The sequence below is a fragment of the Lactuca virosa genome, chromosome 3 (genome assembly GCF_052849685.1).
Source record: "Lactuca virosa cultivar CGN04683 chromosome 3, Lactuca_virosa_CGN04683_v6, whole genome shotgun sequence".
NCBI lineage: Eukaryota > Viridiplantae > Streptophyta > Magnoliopsida > Asterales > Asteraceae > Lactuca > Lactuca virosa.
This window is the reverse complement of record NC_136428.1, coordinates 352,951,153-352,969,854: the sequence shown is the minus strand read 5'-3', so window position 1 is coordinate 352,969,854 and position 18,702 is coordinate 352,951,153.

Below are 18,702 nucleotides of genomic sequence, written 5' to 3'. Positions count from 1 at the left end.
TCAGACTACATACATGAGTAGACATATAAACTATGACAGATTTATTTTGATATACATTACTACAAGAGTACAACATTTAATAATTATTTAAGTATAATTATTACTTTATACAAACGGATTCAAATAGAAGAGAACAATACAGAATTACACGTAAACTAGATTATACAGAATTGTGAGACTCTACTTAAAATTTGTACCCTTTGGTGTACTGAATTAAATCGTATCATAGTATAACCAGAGTCTCCTAGAAGGAGAGTGTGAGATATGTGAATAGACCTATTCAGGACGGACAATCCCACACCTGCACTTCTAGCTACAGTTATGCAGGCATGCCTGGGGAGACAAATGTCATTTAACCCACACTTAAAGAACGTCGTAAAGGTCACTAGGTCATATCAAGCATTTGTTCACGGGATTTCATTCTTCATTAGTTTTATTTTAAGTAATGAAACTACTATACATACTAGCGTTAGTCAGGGTTTTCAAACAAGAACATACTATATAAAGGTTTTTGTACCAGAATACACACATATTACGATTGGTAGTAAGCAGGCATATAAACTAATGTTTTTCCTACACTACAACAGGATACAGCAACAAATATTCAAAGTTAATTCTATAATTAGTTAGTTTAGGCCTCAGGGCTACGTATGGAGAATATTCAATAGACTGTGGAATGTGTGGTTTCCGCCTCATTTCATGTTCGTTGTTTGGTTGTGGGCTTAGGGCAGATCCACATAATCAACTGTCTGTTCGATATTGGTTTATACGTGGCTACGATAAACTAAGTGGTTATTGTCACACCCCGCTAAAGCGGAAACACGAGGCGTGGCAGTATAAAGGGTTTCATAGCAAAAGATAAAAGACAACACCAACCATAGTATTAAAAATCATTACAAATTTACAATGGGTTTGAACAACTTTTAAAAGAAATTACAATGAAAATTGGAATACAACACATGCGAATGCTCCTAACAATGATGTGTCCCTAAGTGCCACTTACTCGATGATTCCTAAAAAAGCATGTAAAACGAGCGTCAACTATAAAAATAGTTGGTGAGTACTCACAGATAAACAAAATAATATTGGTTTCATGAATTGAAATCAAAGTTTTGATAAAAGTTTCCAATAATAAAAGTATATTTTTAAAATGAGTAAATAAGTTTGTAAAAAAAACAAAGTTCTTTGTCATCATGAGAGATAAAGTATGTTGCCCAAATAAGATGCAACATTCATATCCTCATGGAAGATAAAGTTCGTTACTCAAACGAGTAAACAAGTTTCATTGCTAAAATGAGCAATCAATTTCGTTGCTACAAGAAGCAAACAATTTCATTGCTAAAACATGTATATAAGTTTTCAGTAATAAAAGTTTGTTGTTGTAATGAGAAACAAAGTTCATTGCTATAATTAATAAACAAGTTTATTGCTATAATTAATAAACAAGTTTATTGCTATAACAAGTAATGAGTTTGTATGTGTATGAGCAAACAATAAGTTCCCAACCAAGCCTATGACTGAAGCCCTATCAAGATCTATTCTTATCGTTCCATAGATTATATGGTATCATGCACTCCAGCAATCGGGCGAGTAAGGAGTTGTCAATTCCTAATAGCGCTATCCATAATGACCATTGGCTCAAAGAGTTAATGGTTAGAGATAAGGGAAGGGCCTTAATACGATAAGTTCTCATGTTCCGTGTTGCATAGACATACATAGAGAGATATAGCAATAAAATAGCAATCATGTTTGATACAAATCAATTTAAATACAACATTCAAATAATAGTTTTTCGGGACATGCTTTTCCACCCAAAAACATAAAAACCGAAAATGGGGGAGTGCGTGAATACTCACAATGCATTGAGATGATGCAAATGGTGCCTTGACTACGCTCCACTCGTACCACTATCGATTCCTACAACGATGTTACACACTAATGAGTCTCTAATTGAAATCTAATACTAGTATACTTACTACTATAATAGAATTATGCCAATAATGTGTCAAAATTTAATATTGATAAGTTACAAACATTTTTCTGTGGAAATTAAGTTTCAAAGAATCAATTGTTATATAACAATTTAAGTGCAAAATTTTCATTATTGAAATGTTAATATTTAACATTTTAGAGGTGTTCCAATGATTAAATATTCAAAACTAAATCAATTTAGTTCTAAACTTTCCCAAACTTTGCATTTCAGTTTTAATTGAAGTCAAAGACCTTAAGATAAAGTTTTTTGAATTTTTGATTTGTGTAACTATTTTTTCACCATTTAATTCCATGAATAATCATAAAACCATGGAAAAATAGCAAATTATCATGAAAAATTCTTATAATTTTTGTGTAACTATTTACAGTGTACATAATCTAGGAAAAATATTAATATGTGTTTTCAAAAAGTTTAACACAATTTTTCTAATTTTTGTGTATTTATTCTATAAAAATAGAAATAAATAGATAACAGTTTCAAAAATTCAACCAACTTTTTTTTACAAGTGTTATTACACATACTTAATCTGGGAAAAATATAAAAATGGGTTTCTAAACTTTTTAAAAAAAATTTATGATTTTTGTGCATTTATTCTAATAAAAATTGAGATAAATAGAAAACAGTTTCCAAAAATTACCCAACATTTTTGTAACACTTTTATTATACATGTAGAAGCTGTGAAAAATATAAAAGATATTTTTCAATTAGTCTTTCTATTTTTCTTTGTTTTATCCTCTTAAATAATCATTAATTAGAGAATAATTATTAAACAGTTAAAGTAAATTACCAAAATTTTTGTAAAGTTCATTTACAGTGATTATAATCTGGGAAAAATCTCAAAGGTGGTTTTTATCTATTGGAATGCGATTTTGTGTATTTAAGTGTATTTAATATTAGAAAATAGGAGAAAAATACTATACAGAAGATACAAATCATCACAATTTTTATGTAGCCTCCTATTGTACTACAAGGTGTTCTGGTAAATTTTTATGAATTTTGGAGTAGCAGAACTATTTTTTCTATTTTTAGGCCATTATAAATACAAAAATAGGGGGAAAATAGGAATTCATTATGAAAACGTCTGAAAATATTTTTCTGAGTCTTACACCTCTTGTAGAAGCTGCGAAAATTGTTAGATATCATTTTCATATTCTATAAAGTGGTTTTATGATTTATTGGGACTAAACAAAAAGAAAATTCAAAACCACACTAAACAGTAACAAAAATCGATGAAACTAAATGAGGGATCATTATTTAGCGTAGGGGTCATCCACGAATTTAACTAGTATTTATAGACCCCAGAAAGTATTTTATATGATTTATTGCCCTATTTTCTTGCATTAATTATAATAATTCGAGAAAAACGAATTATTTTCTGAAAATTTACAGATCATCTTATATTGTTGGTTGGATTCTGGGAAAAATATCATTTGAATAGAAAAGAAGTTTTAGGTATTTATTTGGGAATAAATCTTTTATGAACATATTTGAAAGCTTTTAACAACAAACTTTGATCATCAAGCATCTATGCTTAAATATCATCACATGCATGCTGTTTTGAAGACCATTCATGAGTTTGAAATGTTCAAAAATCATTTTTGAAAGAAAACTTAGAGTGCATGTGGTGATTTTCCACCAAAACTTGTAGAAAAATGCATTTTCATGTTCTTGACTTAGGTTTAGGTCCTTGGATTTCACCATTTACAACATGCATGTTGTTTTTGGGTGAAATCCTACCACCATCATCATCAAAACTGTAGTGAATGAACATGCACACATATTTTCTAAGAGAAAGGTGTAGAAGAAGAAGGAAATGCAAGAAAAACCTTGAAAACATGGAGGAAAATGAAAGGAAATCGTGTTCTACCTTAATGAACACCACTAGATGATGAAGATTTTGTGTTTGAGGTGTGTTCTTGGACTTGTTTTCTGTAAATTTTCATGGTTCCTAGAGAGAGGAAGGGAGAATAGAGAGAAAATAAAGTGAGGGAGTGTGAGAGAGAAAGTGAAGTATGGAGAAATAGAGTGTGGAGGGGAATTGATTGAGTGTTTTGGGAAGAGGAAAGAGAAGAGAGAGAGAGATGAATCCGACTTTTGAATGGAGAGAGGGTCTCCCTCTTTTAAATTTTATAAAATATAACTTTATTTTATAAAAATATCAAGTTTTTATAAAATATGTGCCTTATCCTAATTTTCCTTCACAAAACCTTGATTTTTGGCTTAGAAAATAAGGTTAAATACTAATGACTTAAATTTTATTTCTCCTTGGTTATATTTTACTAAATTGAGTTATTTTAAATTGATATTATATAGTCCATACCAAATTTTATGGATTTTTAGGTGTTAAAGTTTATAAATTTGAGTTTTTAGGGTTTTTAGGGTCTTGAGATTTAATAAATATTTGGATATCAAAATAAATTGAATTATCTGAGATTTCAAATTATAATAGAGTTTCAAACTCTTTTCTAGTTAAAAATAATGTTTGTAATTTATTTTTATCAATTTATTGGCATTCTATGTAGTGGTTCCGAGATCCAAACAGAAATTGAGGAATCAAGTATACTAGTCATAGTTTTCAACTTTAACTTAAGTTCCTACGAGACTCGGACCTAATTTCTACTACTAGGTCAAGTGCATGATGTGTTTATATGATTAATGAAAAGGTGTTTGAGTCAAAGAGTGACCCGAATATGGATATTCACTATAGTTAAGTAGATGTGGAATTCACATATCAATGTGAGATCTAAGTACACTATCCATTGATTCTAATTGTTTCTAGTTTCTAGTAGGTTATAACTTAACTTCTAGTTACTAAGTCTAGTATGTGTAGTGCCTATATGTGCAACTAAGTTTAGTCAAATCTAGAACCGACTCGAATTTTGACGGTTGTCATAATTATAGATGGAACTGATATTATCACACTTTTACTAAAGAAAATATTGGATTTTCTTGGAAACATACGAACATTTTTACAGATTCATCAACAGGTTTTCAATACAAAAACATCGCTTATGAACTCACCAGCTTTATGCTGGTACTCTTTCAAAACTGCTTGTATTTTCAGGAAATCAGTAAACAGGTACCTCCTGGAGTTTTGAGAAGACGAAGCGTATAGAGTCATGTCTTTTACTTTTGTTATACTTTTGATGTATAAGAACGAGAATCAAACAAATGTAAATACCTTTTCATGTATGTATTCAATGTAATGGTTGTGTTTACTATGATTACTATGATGCAATTGTTGTGATACTACATATGATGTCATCGACCCCCGAACGTTTCCGCCGTTCCGGTTTGGGGGTGTGACAGAAAACATTTTTTCTATTCCACATTTGATGAGTGTGTTATAAACCTATATAAGACTATGCCACTCAAGGCTCAATCTTGGAGTGTGACTCTAAGACTTGATTTTTGAACGAAGTATGTCTCATCTTCTTGATTTCACCATCTCAACAATTCACGATTCCTCTTCTTAGCCATACAAGTGCACTAAGATGTCCTTAGAGGATTAATTGTGATATGGTTCCATAATCACTAAGATGATCATAAAACATGATACTAAAGTACTCTCCTTTCCATTCAGATTGGAGAAACTCTTATCTTTCTGCCTAATTGATTCTTCTTATTCGTTCTGCCATACAATGAAACTTTTTCAATGATTCAAAATTACACTTAATCTTGTAAGCATAACCATATTTACTACAATTTTAGTAAATCATAACGAATAGTCTTATCGTTCTTTGTGGTGGACTTGACTAGTGTACAACATTGTGTACCAGATCTCTTAGTCCTTTACTTGACTCACATCTATATGTGAACAAGGAATTAGTCTTAGTTTCCCAAATATGAAGGTTCTCATTCATCATACAATACAAGTCGCATGATTCCAATTTGTTTATCAAATTGAAACTTGGATGATGAGAATCTTTCCTTATTTGGTAAATTGTGACAATACCACAAACGATGTCCATTTTTAATATTGCTAACAATATATAAACACCAATTTTCACAAATGTCATTGCAAGGATAAATAGAAAATAAGACAAATTTAAAATTTTTCTTTATTTATAAAATACAGAAAACGTTGTTCTTACAATGTAATTACAAATGAAAACTATGTTACTAAATATTCCTAAGCAATATATCATAACTTCTAAGCAGCAGCTCAAAAATCTAATCATCGAACCATGCGATCGAAATCCATCTCTTCGCGACCAGACTCAGCTCACTCTTCCTTTAAGCTTCCTTTCTTTTCTTCGATCCTATAAAACATCAAAATGCAATCTCATCACATCATGTATTAAGAATATACAAATAGGAACTTAGTAGAGTTAGATAGTAGATTTACTTGAAGTAGAGTCATACATTTTGACTTTACCATCCTTGCAATCCTTCAGGTAAATAGGGCAGCTTCGCAACCAATGCCCCTTTTCTTGGCAATAGAAACAAACAGATTCTTTCGGAATGGTACATAGGACAATCTCAGACTTAGTCTTTCTCTTTACCATTTGGTCAAATGGTTTGACCTTGGCCAATCCCTTTCCATTGGGAAGAGAAGACTTTTCCGGACTTCCAATGTTGTCATTGTTAATGTCCATGGAAGTTTGGGAAGTAGATCTTCTAATCAGTTTTGCTTTACCAGTGCGCCAAATCGTTTCTGATTCAGTAGCAATTAGCAAAAAGGTAAGAACGATAAGGGTCGTGTCGAGGTCTGTCATATAGTAATCTTTTATGAACTTACTATATAACTTAGGAAGTGATTGAAGAACCAAGTAACCAGCCAACTTCCTCTAGACAATGACTCCTAACATTCCCAGCTTGTCAATATGCAACTTCATCTCCAAGACGTGAGCACATACAGACTTTCCATCTTCGTGTTTGCTTGCCAATAGGGCTTGAGTGACCTTGAACTTTTCAAGTCTTCGAACACGTGGGTCGGGGAGAACATTTGGAGGAGGTGGAGGAAGTGAAGTATGATTTCCATTTCCAAAACGTGGAACATCAACTTCATGAGGAAGGCTTTTTTCAAGAGATTCGGGAAGACCATAGTTGTCAGAACTAGACATCTCTAAAAGGGAGAAATTCAAGTTAGTTGATTGAATCCTTAATGTAGTACCCAAATGAAATATTAAGGCTAGGACCCTTCATAATAATTCACAATTCGGAAGAGGGATGTCGTAATCCAATTGCAAATTATTTGAAGGTAGGTGAATGACGACTTACCAATTCCACCACGAAAACGAAATTTAAACGAATTAGGTTTTTAAATGAAACTCCTAGATCTTTTGAGAATCATTGAAATTTTCAATGGCATGTTTAATCTCGATTATGCCCTTCAAGTTTGTAACTAGGATACCGAGGATCACAAACAAGGTGTGAATAACCATGAAAATTAGCTTGGTACTCTCAAAGACATCTATCACCTAATCAATGTGCCGGTTAACCACACACGATCCATTGATCTATGATAATCTCCGAGCTACCTATTGCCATCCTACATTAGTCCTAGATTAGTGTGCCGATTAACCACACACGCTCTACTAACGACCAATAAGGTGCAATGTGTAATTTCATGGGTTAGCATCAAATTCACATTTTACCTAAAGTAACTAAGATTGGGAATTTGTGAGACATTTAGTTACTTAAAATATTCATTATACTTTTAATGAGAATGTCCTCTCCTACTCGTTTGGCTAACGACCCTCCACTAGTCAAGAGTGTGGTGGGTAAGAGTGTATACCCAATGGCGGTCATTTTACAGGCTGCTTCGTTAAACACCCCTTATAGACTATCTTCGTGAATGAGACCTACTAATGGTAAGACTGACTTTTTACTTATACATATAATATATTAGACATTTAATTTTATATAGTATAAGGGTGTATTTTACACTTTTAAAATACTAGGTGGTTTAATCTATTAATAAATTAGACTTTTAATTTCATTAAGTTTAAACCATATTATTATTATGGATTTATTAATTTTCTCTTTTAATTAAACACTTAATTAATTTCATAAAATCCATAAGGGTGTAATTTGAACTATTCAAAATATCAAGGTTCTAAATTTAATATTTCAAAATTAAAGTTAGTTAATTAAAATTTGAAGTTACAAAGACCAAGAGGTGCACTTTTAAAAACATTCAACTACTAGACTTCTAGAATTTAATGAGACTTTTCAAATTCCAAAACTTGATGGCAAGTTTTGAAACTCTTCAAAACCCTTTGAATTCCATAACTTAAAGAGTTAATGTTGAATGAATGAGACTTTTCAAATTCCATAACTTGAGGGCAAGTTATGAAACTCTTTAAAAACATTTAGATCAAATTTAACTAATAAAATTATCATATAATTTTATCTTTTACAATTTGACCTAATACTATTTCAGATAGCAAGACAATTCAAATCAAACAATACAAATAATCAACTTATCATATAATCAAATAATTATCTCAAAATTTTTGACAACTGTCTTTTAATTTGGATGAGGCAAATCATTACCTTATGAGAAAATTCGAATTTTAACAGTCAAAACAGTTTGTGGTAATGATCCTAATCCAAAACTTGGGCAAAAACTTGAAAATATGCAAACAGACCAATCACCACGTCGTCATAACGTTGACCATGTCGTGGTCATCAGGCAGATTCCAAAAAAATGATTTCCTTGTTGTGAACAATTACCAATGCATCAATATAACAAAAAACAACCTTGATCTGATACCACTAATGAGTTTTATGTACTCTAACATTCCAATGGTGCACATAAAACCCTAATTCTTTGGATCTAAGTTTTCTCTAATTATACATGCAATCTTCATTTTCCAAAGCGTGAAGCCTAACTAGCATGCAACTTTGATATATGGATCATAAAAACTAGTTAGATGATTACCACTTGTAGTAGCTTGTAGAACTTGGCCTTATAAAAGCTTAGCACCCCAAGTGTGATGCCTCAAACAAGTCACAAACACCACAAACAATTACAGAAATATGAGAGAGGTTTAGGAGACACCAAAATCGGCTAGCTTCTTCTAGGAATACTAGTTGACCATTTTTGCATACTAGGGGTTAATTTTATAGTGTGGAATTCCTAAGGATTTCAACTTGTAACCATAATTCATTCACTTGGGCCATAAATCCAATAATCCATATGATAGGCCCTTTAGAATTACTCTTCATGGACTTTCACATAGATTTAGTCCATTCCTAATCAACATGGATCATTCGCCCAAACTATAAGTATTACTGATTTAGCTAATCAGCCCCTGTTAATTTAATCAGTCTCTTTTGATCACTATATTAATTTCAAATTAATTCTTGATAAATACCAATTAAATAATATGATTTCTCAATTAATATATTATTCTTATACTATATTAATAAATCACAAATAACCTCTTTCTCAAATATCCATCCTATCAAATTGTTCTAGTGAAGGCAACCCGAAATAGACCACGCTACTATCGGGTCAAGTACATACTAATTATAGTTATGGGCTTAGACACCTAATCTGACACCTTTGTAGCTTAGGATTCATAGTCACCACCATGATGCAAGAAACTTTTGTTGCATCATTGTAGTGCATCCTATACTCTGCTTGTTTTTCAGGGGTAGCTCCAGTTTCATCAATCTTGAGAAGTTCCTATTCAAGCACATATTCTTTGTCCTCAGACAGAAGAGCCATTTTGACGTTTCACATCCAATCATTATAATTGGTGCCATCAAAAGTAACCGTCGAGAAGATGTGCAATAGTGAGAAGTTGTTGTTGTTAGAGGAGGAGGAACCAGAAGCATCAGTTGGAGTAGACATCTATAAAAGAAAGATAGTTTTAGTTAGATAAGAATAATCATTAATATAACACCCAAAATGAAATATCAAAGCTAGGATCCAACTAAATAATTCACAACATAGAAAATGGATGTTGTAATCAAATTGCAAAGTATATAAAGGTCGGTAAATGACGATTTACCAATTTCACCACGAAAAACGAAATTTGAAGGAATTAGGTTTATATAATGAAATTCCTAGATCTTTTGAGATTCATTGAACTATTCAGTGTCATGTTTAATCTCGATGATGCTCTTCCATTTGTGACTGGGATACAGAGGATCACAAATAAGATGTGAATAACCATGTAAATTAGCTTGACACTATCGATGTCATTTATCATCTCCTCTTAATATGTCGGTTAACCACACACACTCCATTAATCAATGATAATTTAAGAGACACCCATTTCCACTCTTTATTAGTCCCTATTAGCGTGTCGGTTAACCACACACGCTCCACTAACGACCAATAAACTGCAATGTGCAATTTCATGGGTTAGCATACAATTTCACATTTTTCCTAAAGTAACTAAGATTGAGAATTTTATAAAAATAAGTTTAGTTACTTTATAATTCAATATACTTATTAATGAGGATTTAGTTTTTCCTATTAATCTCGTTCGGCTAACGACCCTCCATAAATCAAGGAAGCGGTAGGTAAGAGTGGACACCCATTCAATAGCCATTTTATAGGCAATTTCCTTATACACCCTTATAGATCGGCTTTGTGAATGAGCCGTACTAGCGGTTTGACTTACTCGATCTTTTATATATATATATATATATATATATATATATATATATATATATATATATATATATATATATATATATATATATATATATATATAGCGATATTAAACCATTAATGTTAGTATATTATAAGGGTGTATTTTTTAAAACTTTAAAAAAAATACTAGGTTAAATTTTAAATTTAAAAAAAATTAATAAATTAATTAGTTTTTAATTTTAAAATTTAAGCCAATCATGAATTCAAGATAAGGATATCAAATTACTGATTAAGATCTCCAATTTTAAACAATTAAAATGTTATTAAGGTAACTATCATAATCAATCCATGAGATAATTAATAAAACTGAATTTTTAGGATATGACAGTTCAACATGCCGGGATGAACAATCACCACGCCGTGTTGGGTCGATTTCGTAGGTCAACATGCCATGTTCGATGAACACCACGACATGTTTGATGAACCGAATGAAGATTTTTTTTTCTTCTCCTTGTTCAAGTTCAACAATTGTATCAAATCAATAGAAAACTAACTCTATGCTCTAATACCACTGATGGGTTTTGAGCATAAAAGATAATCCTATGTGTGCATGCAACCCTAAATAATTTGATCTACATTTTCTCTAATTGAACATACAACTTGAACAACAAAACATAAAACCTAGCTTGCTTTTATAATTTCGAATTTCACAATTTAGGGTTAGATTAATCATACCTTGATCACTAAATATCAATTGCAATCCAAATCCTTTGTTGTTGAAAACCTTGAAAGCAAGCGTCATAATTGTCACGCCTATGGTTGCTCACACCCAACACTTAAATAATTTGATCTACGTTTTCTCTAATTCAACATACAACTTGAACAACATAACATAAAACCCTAGCTTGCTTTTATAATTTGATCACGCCTCTACTGGCTGACACCCAACACTAGCAAGGAGGAATGATCAAGAAGGAGGAGAAGACTTGAAATTTTCGGCTGGAACTCTTTTAGAACAAGTGGCCAAAAATCATAGGGTATCAGCCTTATTAATAGTGCCGTCAGAAAACCCTAGATAAGCCCAAATTCAAGATTATCTTAAATCTGGAAATTATACACTTTCCTGATTATCCATTAAATACTATTCTACAAACCCTAAGGGATATGAAAACTGTCCATAGCCTATGAAGGGTTCTAGACTGCCTCTTGCTCAACTATCGAACAATTACAATTCAGTCCCTACACTTTTAATTAATTCATTTAATCCCAATATTAATTCAAGTTAGTTTCTAATTAAATATTAACTAAATATTACTATTTTTGATTAATATATTATTCTCATAATATATTAACAAATAGCTTTTTTCAATTTATTAATCAAATTAATATATTAACCTCCTTCTCCAAAATCATCTTGTCTAGTTGCTAGTCTTGAGGGCAACCCAAAAAGACTATGCTATGATTAATACAAGTACATAACAACTATAGTTATTGTAACATCCCAAAATTCAAGACAAAAAATTTCATTTTTAATTAAGTTATTATATAAACCATTAGTATAAAAACATTTATAATATTAACTCATGTCAAAACGAATGTGTTAATAATCAAACATGTCACCATAAAACAATATCAGAGTATAATCCCAAAGATCTCATGTGCGGAAAACATAGTGTGATGCGTTACGACCAAGCCAGCTCCTTTCCTTTGAAATGTAATACCTGAAACCAAAACTATAAACCGTAAGCACGAAGCTTAGTGTGTTTGTCACACCCCCAAACCAGAACGGCGGAAACGTTCGGGGGCGGAGGACTTCATGTAAGTATAACAACACATGAAATATAGTAATCAAAGTACAAACAACCATTGCATTAATAAGTATAAGTTTTACATAAGTGTTTAAACAATATATATTCAAACACCAAAGTAGATACAGTAGAAGACAAGAGTCGCAGTACGGTACTAGGTAGTCTTCTCAAAAGCTTCGGGAGTGTACCTGTCTACTGGATTGCTGAGAATACAAGTTATTTTGAAAGAGTAGATCATCATTTAAGCTGGTGAGTTCATAAATATTTTAGTTCTATAAAGTATACTCTAGGTTTTTTTGGAAAAGTTCGCTGGTTCCCCCAGGAAATCCTATATTTCCTGATGTGATTAAATGATAACCTTAATAGTTCCCTCTACAATTAGTTACTTTATACTAGTTATATATAACCTAATATCGAATGGACAGTTAAATGGGTGTATCTGCCCTAAGCCCACAACCAAACAAGGAACAGGAAGTAAGGCGGAAGTCACACATTTCACTGTCAATCGGATATTACTTATATATAACTCTGATGTAAAAACTAAGGAATTATAGAATTAACCACTAAAGGTCCTTTATGTTATACTAGTTTAAAGAGAGAGTGAATGAATAAGTTTCATCTGATAAGTACTTTTAAATCCCCATAAAACCGTTTCTAAATAGTAGTTTTAAATCCCCATAAAACCGTTCCATTTGTAAAAGTAGTTTAATCCCATAAACCGTTTCATTTGTAAAAGTATTCTTAGTTATATCTGTTCTACAGTATAAGATTGGTATTAATCCTAGAAAATATTATATTATCCAAAACCAAAAGTACAAGTACAAGTATATTTGCCATACTTGATTTCATGATACGTAGTTTTTACTATAAGTAAAAACTAACGGAAGGTATATTTGGTCAGTAGGATGTAATTATCTTTTATTACTGTTTTAAGAGAAGTATATTACTAACTAATTTACTCGTTGTTTTATCCATGTGAGTTTTATTAACCATATTAATATGACTGATGTGCCTGATGCGACGTTCTTCAGGCGTCGAAAACGGTATGACATTTGTCACCCTAGGCCTGCCGGCCAAACTGTAGCGAACAGCAAAGGTGCGGGATTGTCAGTCCCGTATAGATCTATACACAAATTCACGCTCTCCCTCTAGGAGATTCTGGTTAATAAGTCAGGACTTAAGGTGGTACTTAGATAAGTACACCATGAAGAGTCTCACAAATTTATTGTTTCAACGAGATTACGATGTATTATTACCCCGTGATTGCTAACCCTGGTACGTTGTATTGTACACTTGTTAATGCAAACCCGGTATGATGTATTATTACCCTGTGATTGCTAACCCTGGTACGTTGTATTGTACCCTTGTTAATGCAAACCCGGTATGATGTATTATTACCACGTGATTGCTAACCCTGGTACGTTGTATTGTACCCTATTAATGCAAACCCGGTATGATGTATTACTACCCCGTGATTTCTAACCCTGGTACGTTGTATTGTACCCTTGTTAATGCAAACCCGATATGATGTATTATTACTTCTTTAATATATTATCCATATACTAAAAGTATTATACACATCCTGGTATAGATAAATGATATGTTAGTAATTTCCTTGGAATAAAAAGTATACAATCGTGAATCATACTTGTATATTTAGTTTTGAATCATAAATTATACCTATTATAATTTATATGTTCTATCTGATTAGCATGATTTCTCATGGATGAACACCTTTGGTCAGCGTGATACAAAGGTAATGATACCGAATGAAGTAACCTTTTATATTCATATATGTATAATATATACATATAATTAAGAAGGAAACGACCTTCGGACAAATAACACCACCTTAATTCCACATCCAAACAAGGAAAAGGAAATAAGATAATTCATTAGTCCTAAGCCTTGCAAATCTTATTTATATATTTATGCATATGTAAACATGATTTTGGCAATTATAAGTTTAAAGAGTTATAAGAATATTTAAAAGCATAAGAAGAACTTTTATGCAATTGATATCACATGAATTATTAACACAATATGATTGTGTTGAACTTGTATCCCCCCCCCCCCTTATAAAGCATTTAAAACCATTTAAAAAGGTATATTATAGGGGTATGAAGTCACTTGATAAGTGGTGATTTGGGCAGCGTTTCGTTTCTATAAATGATCTTTCTCGAAGAAACCGTGATTTTTTGATTAAAAATCGGGCTTTATGCGGGCAGCACTTCGACTGGAAAGAGGTTAGCTTCTCGAGAATTCCAGGGCTTCGGGGCTTCCTTCGGGTTTTTGATACGATATTGGGGCTTCGGGGGGTTATAAGGAAGTTTACGGGGGTGAAATATGTGAAAAAGGGTGAAATTTGGGTGAAATGGGTGAAAAATCTGAGTAGTCTCGCAGGCTATTTATAGGCCGAAGCCTCGGATCCGAAGCAAGGGGAAGGAGACGTGTGTCTCGGACAGGTGGCGAGGGGGTGGCTTCGGTTCGGACACTTGGCATGGCGCATCGGATCAGGAGTGGCCGAGCCTTCGGTCTAATCAGAAGAGGACACGGGTCCGAGCTCGGTGGCTTCTCCGTGCGAAGGGTGTCGGATGCGCAGTGGACCGCAACTTTGGTGCAATCAGAAAGTGCCACGAACAACTTCAGTCCAATCAGCAAGTGACACGCATCGGACACGGGGAAGCCTCGCATGCGAGGTGACGTGGCCGAAGGGTGACCATGCGATTTTTCCCGGTTTTCAACATTTTTCGATTTTCGTGCCAAAAATTTGCAAAATTCATAACTTTCGCATATGAGCTCCGTTTTCGACGTTCTTTATATGCACACGTAGGTAAAATTATACTCTACGACTTTCGTTTAGACTTCGTCCGCTAATTTTGAATTTATTTTTAATATTATTATTTTTAACAGACCGGGACAGGAAATCCGTTAAAAATTCATAACTTCTTCATCCGATGTCCGTTTTCGTCTGTCTTTTTACTGTTGTACTACTTTTGACGAGACCTTCGATTCTTGTTTAAGTTGTGTCGGCTAAATATCGATCGATTTTTATTTTAAATTTTTAGTTGTCTACTGCTAAACCGAAACTTAGAAAAATCATAACTTCCTTATACGAAGTCAGATTTTTACGTTCTTTTTATGAAAGTTCTCGGTTTAACATATTATACAACTTTCATATACATTGTTAAGGCTAAAAAGCCTTTTATTGAAAATTCAGATTTTACACTGAACAGTGTTTTGCCGGTTTTGTGGCGGATCTTCGATTGGTTATAACTTCTTTGTTATAACTCGGATTTCAGTGTTCTTTATATTTTTGGAAACCTTGTTACAATCTCTACCACTTTGTTCATCCCAATTATGATTATTGATCAATTTATTTTTAACCTAAATTTGACTGGTGTTACAGAGTTCCCCCATCATACCACAAACCATACAACATATATACTGTCGGACAATTCTGGGGTGCCCGACCTACCCTGCCAGGCAATTCTGGGGTGCTTGACCTACCCATGTCAAGCCGTTCTGGGTTGCTTGACTTACCCAGGTCAAGCCATTCTGGGGTGCTTGACTTACCCATCGGTTTAGCTCAACCGACTACCGGGGACTATTTCACCCCCTACCACTACCACATAATAACATAACATAGCATACTGTCAGGCATATCTGGGGTGCCCGACCTACCCTTCGGTCCTTACGACCGTAATACGGGGACTATTCCCCCCTACTACCTACTATCACATCATGCTATCACATAAAACATATCAGGTAGTAGCAAACCTAGATAATTATCATAAAGACAATCATCTATCAAACAGCTCCTACTAGTGGGCTGGCATTGTGGCCTGAGACCCACTTCTACTAGAAGGTAACTCACCTCTTACTGTCGAAGTCCATTGCAGGAAATCCTTTGTTGTTGTCCTGGCAACTTCCTAGGCTATCAATACCAAACATCACCCAATTAGCAATTGGGTTCCCATCCCTGATCCATAGTCCAATTCTTGGGGTAAAATGACAATTTTACCCCTGGCCCAACAAGACCCTTAACCAAGGCCCAAAATTCTACAAATCCATAAGAGCCCACTAATGGCCAAATTTCCAAATTGGGCCCCAACCCTCACAGGGGACTATCCTCTATCATCCATTATGTACTTCATAACCCTCTAAGGGTCAACCATGGTCAAACTCAACATTCTGGTCAAAGTCAACATCTTGGTTGACTCAAATCGCCGAGTGGGTCCATCAACTCGTCGAGTTACCGGGTTTATAAAACCCTGGGGTCTCGATCATACTCGTCGAGTTCTCCCATGAACTCATCGAGTTCCCCTTTAACCAGATTCGAGACATTTCACTAATAACTCACCGAGTCCCTCCTTGAACTCATCGAGTTCCTCAATCTTCATAGTTCAAAACCATGGCCAACTCGTTGCGTCATTACCTAGACCTAACAAGTTTACTCAGTAACAGAAAAGGGTGGGGGACCATGACCCAAGTCGCCGAGTTGTATGAACAACTCGTCGAGTCTCCCATGGTCTATATCCATTAAGTCGCTTTCTGTTGGGCTCAATGCATCCAATCCATAGATCTTGTCCCCTATAGTCGATATATCACGTAAAGTTACTAACTTTACGTCCATGTTGGGTCATTAAGCTGAAAAGGCCCTCAAAAGTGATTCACAAGTTGCATGGGACTCCCATGGCTATAAAGTTGGCGCCTTGATGCCATGGAATCCCTCAAAGGCTCTGGATCTGAAGTCATAACTCTATAATGCAATCAAATCCAGAGTATGACTTCAAAATGGCCCAAATGTGACAATATGCAAGCCCTAAAGAAGATCTAAGTGATAGGAAGCCAAGGTATAAGCTTTATACCTTAATCAAGCTGGAAATAGAACCCAAGCTCTAGGTCTACTACCTTCTTCTTGAGTCTCCAAGCCTTTCCTTCCTTCTCCAAGCTTCAAATCACAAAAATGGCACACAATAGCTCAAGAACACTCAAAAGTCGATTAAGGTTTCGTGAATAGGGTTTGGAGGTGATGGAGGCTGTAAATCAGGCTAGATAAAGTGTTTAAATAGGGTGCAAACCCTAATAATTAGGGTTTCATCCTGGCAGCCCTACTCGTCGAGTCAGGCTCCCGACTCGTGGAGTAGGAGACTTAAACCCCGCGCCTCCTTTAGTCTCTACTCGACGAGTTGGAGCTACCAACTCATCGAGTTGCCTGATAAAAATGAGTGAATTATAACTTTATCTAAATTTCAGGAACCGGGTGTTACAAATCTCCCCCACTTATCTTAGACTTTGTCCTCGAAGTCAGCTACGGCGAACAATTTCTGATAATGCTCTCGCTTCCAGACCCCGGATCCCATTCCTACCCAGACTCCCTCCGATGCTCCCATTATACCTTTCCCGAAGGTATTTCCTTTCCACGTAGAATCTTCACCTTCCCTTCTACAACGGTCACTAGTATCCGTACGTAGTTCAGGCACTGTATGGCCTGAATATCACTCGGCGATACAACCTCCTTCTCATCCAATGTGCTTCCTTTCACAACGGCAATACAAGGAAAACGTTGTGAACCTTGATGTGTTCCTCCGGGAGACCTAACCCATGTGCCACCTTGCTAACCCTGGCAATAATCCTGATGATTCAAGGTATCGGGGGCACAACTTCCTATTTTCCTGCAATGAATCCTTTTTGTGCTGACATGATCATGCGTCCTTCAGCTCCCGCAACCACATACATAAACAACCAACTATCAAGCATCAACATCCATACCTGGCCCAATCATCCTTGGCTGGAATACCAGGCATGCTTATCCCTAAGATGGAATACCCTCGTATCACTAACATGTTTGGCCCAATCAACCCTCGGGCAGGAATACCAAACATGTCAGGTCCAATCAATCGTAGGGTCCGGTCATCCTCACGATGGAATACCCTAGATTGGAATAACATTATGTACATAACTCGGTTATAAATCCATAACTTGAGATCTAAATACCTACCTGTACCTTTCACCCGAAACCTTCTGAATCATCACAGTCCACTTCTACCTGTTGAAACCTGAAAACTACCATAACCTGGCTTCTCGACAGCTCACCCTTGCTGAAACAATTTTCGGTCAATCTTTCAACTGATATCCAAAACTATCATACCCATTTCCACTCTGATCACTCATCTGCCTCACCCGATCTTCCAGAACTATCCCTAGAGTAATTCTTCAACTCGGTGGAGAATGACTTCTCAATCTCTCAAGTAGAACCAATCCTACTTTTCTTGAAATCCGAACCCTAAGGTCTTAGTGGTCTGGCTCTCGGTCAGACCCCTCGGACCGAACTGTCACCC